Genomic DNA, 6,000 nt, shown 5'->3' with positions numbered 1-6,000 from the left:
TTTTTGGTTGCTAAAAAAAAGTTCAATTTTCTTTTTCACTAACATTCTTTCATTTAACAAAGAAGATAACCATAATTTTAAGAATATCCATTACTTTAGTGAACTAAATTAAGCCATTTCTTATTTTGAATAAAAATAAAAACTTTTATTTTGAATAAAAACTAAAATGTTTCTGACTCGACCCTCTTGCAAAAGCATGTTATTAACTGAGGTCTTCAGTCTTTAATAAAGTTGCAGAATGAATTGCCAGGGAAGAAAGGGAGGATAGAATAAGGAAATATCCCAACTATAACACATTTTGACTTAGTGGAAAGGATTCAATCTCAACGATTTTGTATTTTTACTCAGCTTGAAAGCAACATTACGTTTTTTCTGAAGGTGGGTTCAGAATGTAGTGACTTACCTTTAGAGCCATAAAAATAGAGTGGCAGGAGCACTACTTTCAGTTAAAAAACTTGACCCAGAGACATGGGTAATGAATGGTTGTTACTCTTACCTATAACTTCACTGCAAATCCTCAAAAAAATAAATAAATAAAAACCTGTGATAGTCATTAAGTTTTTTCACAAATACCCATAGTTTCCTTTTCTGTAAACTTGGTAAGATGAACATTTTTCCCACACCGTCTGAAGTTGTTACTCATGTGATTTGCTCTGAACACTAAAGCATTAGAAAAGGGAAGTTGTGTCACTTCGACCTCTGTGCTCCACCCCCCACTTCTTGCTGTGATGATTGTGGAAGCATTTGTTGAAGTGGAGCTTCCATCAGACCAGGTTCTTGAGTGACGACAATGAGCAGATGCCCCTGCTGACCAACACTGGCTATGTAAGCACAGGAAAGAAGTACACTTCTGTTTTAAGTGACTGAGATTTGGGGTGTGTTATATACTATAACCTACCTTATCCTGGTGATCCCCAATAGAAGATGCTGCCAAAGCAAAACCCTACAAAAGTATCATTAGCTTTGTGGTGAGGTAGTAGTGACAAGAATGGTGAGCCATGTTATATAATTGTGAAATATTCAGTAAACAGGTTGCCTGAAACTACTTGGAAGGTAGATCATGTACCCAATGAACTTGCAACTCTAAAAGAAGCAATAAGGAAACATAATGTTGGCTGCATTCGACAAGGTGTTAGAGACAGAGATAGAGGTAGTGATAAAGATGAAGGAAGACTGAAGAGAGGGAGAACACAGAGAAAAGAACTGGATGGTTTGCACATAGGGATGAAAAGCAAGAGAAAGTGTTCAGATATTCAGAGACTTGCAGAGTTGGAAGACAGACAGCTTCTCAATACAAATTATAAAAATGGTAAAACCATGAAAACTCTGCCTTACAGTAATGATATTGATTATATCCTTTGCTCTCACACCCATGTTTAAAACTTCTTAATGGATTAAGGTGTTGTTACCAAACTCAAGGGGTTAATCCCTTGGTGTGCTCTACTCAAGAACTTGAGATGTGGTTCTTGCAAAGTAGTTTTATTTACTTGCAGCAAGTAATGAAGATCAGCATTTCCTACCTAAAGCTCTGCCTTCCCCAAGGAAGGCTTAGCCATTGCTTATATACACTATTTGGTCAATTACATGTTGACTTCCTCTTTGCAGTTGCCTACTTTCATCTTCTTGAGTTCCTTAGTTCATCCTGCTTACAGCTGCATCTACAAAATACTATGCTACATTTTAACATTTAGCAAGAGCCAGTCCCAGTAGGGCGCATGTCTAGGTTGCAGGTTGGGTCCCAGGTCAGGGCCAAGTGAGGGAGGCAAACATCTATAGTTCTCTCTCCCCTGGATGTTTCTATCCCTCTCTGTCTTTCTCCCTTTCCCTCTCTCTAGAATCAATACAAGAAAAAAATAGCAAAAAAGTGGAAATAACGTTTAGAACTGCCCAAACCTTGAGACCCTTGTCCTATCTAACAGTGTCAGAACTAAAGTTCCAACCAGAATGGGATTTGGGGGTTAACCTGTTTGGGAAAGGGTGAGTGAGGGGATTTTAGTTGTGAGAAAGGCATTTTGGTCATCAGAAGTATGGATGTACTAGTCCTTACAAAACCGGAAAAGCCAGCATTCCTGCTGCCTGTCACCTACCAGACCCAATAAGAAGAGACAGGGACTGAATTTTTATGGGCGCTTTATTCAGGTGTTTGGCAATCTGAGAAGACAGGGGGTTTGTACCCTAACAGAACGTCTTAAATTCTATTTTAAACTGACCCTTTTCTAAAAGGAGAAGAAAAGTGTAGGTAAGGAGTTTGGATTTCAGGGGGAAAGTTAATCAGATAAGAGCTGCAGAATTCTTTCATCTGTGTCCTGGGCCATGGGCGGTGGACTTCTCACCATGGAGTATTTATGGTTCAGACACCGTCTTGATTGCTTGCAGTTCCCCTGAGGCACAAAGGTGGAACTCCTTTGGTCTCCTGGAGTCAGGGCAGGTCATACCATCAGTTCCTGAAACAATAACTTTTTACATGCATCGGTTACTAAGCTTATTAGCTATTATCCAATACTAAATTTTTTCTAATATTTGAGCCCCCCATCACTTATGGCTGTTTACAAATACTTGGCTCTCCTAAGCATGTGGTTAAGATTGTACTTCCCCATTCTGTTTGAAATTAATCCTGACCATGTGATTGAACTTGATCAAAACAGGTGAAAGAAAATTATGTGTGTCCCTTTTGGGCAGAAACTTTAAGAGCTAGTGCTTCCTCATCATCTCCTCTTCCTCCCTGCCTCAGCAACTGCAGAAACACAGCTTGATGTGCAGCCTCCATCAACCTGGTATCCTAAGTGACTACAACCTGGACAGTCTGTGCCAAACCATACGCCCTTTGCCCTGGCAGTTCCTTCATTCTGGGATGCTCTTCCCCATGTATCTGTATAGCTCACTCCTTCACCTCCTTCGGTTTCAGCGTGGCTCAGACGTCACCTTCCTAGGGAGGACTACCTGGACCACCTACCCCATTTTGCCATGTATGATGCATACCCACGTTTTTGTGCACATTATACATGGGATCATTATATCCCATTATACCCATGGTATGTAATCATTATACCCACATATAATGTGCATCCTTATTTTTCCCTCAAAAGTTTGTGCAAAAAGTAGGTATTATACATGAAAAAATATAATATTTAATATTCAAGCCCCCTCTGTGCCTCCTTAATGCGGACACTCCTGATCCACCTGATCCACCTCTATTATTTCCCATAGTAATTGTCATCTTCTAACACTCTTATCAATTAATTCATTTATTACATCTATGGGCCTGTCTTTCCCACCAGAATGAAATTTCCTCCAGGGCAGGGATTTTGGTCTACTTAAGTCTCTCAGTGCTTATTGCCTAGTAGATGCTAAAACAAATGGTGTTGAACGAGCAAATAAAATACAACACAAAGCACTAAGCACACAGCATTTCAAAGCACTTATTATTATTACTGAATGTTAGTATTATACAAGTGCCTAATGTAAAACAAATGCTTAATAGATTTTTTAACTTCCTTCCCTTCCTTTTATATCTCTTATAACACTTAGGACAGTGCCTTATATGTACTCAACAGTCACTACCCACCTTCATGACCCCTTTTGTGAATCTCTAGGAGTACTGTTTCCAATGGCAAGCCAAGGACTGGGCTTCTGATCTTCGGCCCTCTCCACCCCACAACGATCAGCCCTGGTGGCTCCGTGATCAGGGAGAGGATATGCAAGTGATTAAGGTGATGGCAGTGGCCCCACCTTATCAGACCTTCCTGGACTGCCAGGGACTGTAGGCTTCTGTAGAAAACTAGCTCTGGCATCAATCTCTGAAAGACCATTCAAATACAAAACTTTTAGCAGGTACTGAAGCTTGGCTCTATGGTAAAATTGTTACAAAGTCTCTAGGGGTTGGAGAACACCTGGCTGCGTAATCATCACAGCTGGACTTTGCTTAAATAAGAATGTTCAAGGAATGTGTTCAGGACTAAACTCAAACCATTTAAATTCTAAAAATTAAAAAAAAGAGACAGTAAACACTTAAATGATTTTTAAAGATTAACAAGATAGGAGACTATCTAATTTATGTAGCCTCTACCCCTGTTTCTAATAATCAAGTCATCTTATGCGGCATGTGTGGGCATACGAGGATGGGGTCCATCTGTAGGTGTACAACGAGATCATACATCCTGGATTTTCTGGGAGTATGCTCAATATCAAATATTCTGGCATTGGCACACTGTGTGTCTTGTTTCTGAAAACATGGCCACCATTTTAATCTGTTGGCATCATCTACTCTAGCACTGTTATTTTTACAAAGAAGGTCATGAGGCCCAAAGAGGGACTCACCAATGCTGGGCACAGTTTCTGGCATATAAATGCTGACTAAATACTTACCGACTAAGCTTGGGCCAATGACTTAGCTAAAATGAGTGAACTGTGGAATTAGAATTCTTCCTCAGCCCACTCAGCTAGAGATCATTCAGCCCCTTGGGTGCAGTCTCAGCTCTCCACAGGTTCTAAGCCAGTACTGACCACGGTAGAGAGAATATTAGCAGCCACAGACCCTTCAAGTGAGCTTCTGCAACCTCTTTGGGGCCTCTGGGCATCCACTGCACATTTCCCTAACAGCTGGCTTACTGGTAGAATGTGACACCATTCTTACAGGCCCTTCTCAGAAAGCTGTCTTGCTGTACCTCAGGTAGCTCTGCAACCCCCACCCCCTACACTGATTAGATGGATGATAAGGCCTAAGTCAGCAGTGGCTATCTTCATAGACTGGAAATGAGGAAGTGTATAGGGTGCCAGGCATGAGAATAGTGACAAGCAAGCATCTTCTCTATTGCAGAGTGACCAGTGGACCCACCAAAACTACTCCTTAGAGGACAGACAGAAGTTATAGGGGATGCTGTGACTGATGTGCCGCCATATCCCCCTATAGGACTGAAGTGCTCATTCATCCTGCTCCTGGCACTACTGGGGAGTCTTTTTTCCTAGGAAAGCCACTCTAAGACAGAAGGAGGCAGACAGTGGAGCAGCAGCCTGGAGAAGACAGTGAATAAAGGGCATTAGGTAGCAGACACTGTGGTCTCACAGAAACCGGTCAGGAATCAAGGCCTACAGTTAAAGACGGAGAAGAAAAGTAGAGCAATGTTAAATCCCTTTCTCAGTGCATTGTTAAAATCACCTGAAGTTACCTGAGTTGTCCGCCCTTCTTCCAACCAGAAAGAACCTCAGGACCACACATAGCTAAGCATCTGCCTTGTGTCCTTATTGTCTTCCCACTTTTGGCCTTGACTCTGGGACCACAAGAATGGGACACTCTGCCCACATTTGTCAGCCTGGCCAGAATTCTCTAAACCCCCAACTTCTGGCTGCAGTCCTGTTCTGAATTAAGTGGTGACCCAGAACAAAGGTGCTTCAGCCTGTCTGACTCTAAGCACTGCATGTCCCTTTGGACACTGTCTTGGACCACTGCCACTCCTCTGGGGGTTAGTCTGATGGCAGGGTCATTTTCTCTAGCTCCATGCCCTCAGGCTCTGCTTCCCCTTTACTCCCCATTAACCCATGATGCTAAGGGTACAGCCAGGTACACTCATGTTCTAATAATCTCCTATTCCTTTTGGCTTTAGTTTTACTTCTAAGAAAACACAAACATGGCTTCCTATAATTTTAGGGTTTTTTTTACCCTCATTTTTTTGTCCTCTTGGCCTTTATGTTTCAATCTTTGCCAAGAGGCTTTCTCAAGTTTCACAAATTCATCACATCAGAACTAAGGGTATGCAGAACTTCTAACTAGTAAATACAGTGTTCACGTAGAGTCTGGAATATTATTCCAATATTTCTTGTCATAATATCAAAGTTGATGTGTTTTTTAGCTATTGACACTTCTAAAATAAATGTGCTTATTTTTAAATACTAATATGCAAAATTTTAAACATATACAAAAGAAATCATATGATGAATTTTTATCTCATCATCCAGGCTAATTTATCTAAAATGAACATATTTATTCCTACTCTGTTCAGTTGA

This window comes from Phyllostomus hastatus, unplaced genomic scaffold, assembly GCF_019186645.2.
Source record: "Phyllostomus hastatus isolate PE091 unplaced genomic scaffold, TTU_PhHast_1.1 phas_scaffold_501, whole genome shotgun sequence".
Taxonomy (NCBI): domain Eukaryota; kingdom Metazoa; phylum Chordata; class Mammalia; order Chiroptera; family Phyllostomidae; genus Phyllostomus; species Phyllostomus hastatus.
This window is presented reverse-complemented; position numbering follows the sequence as displayed.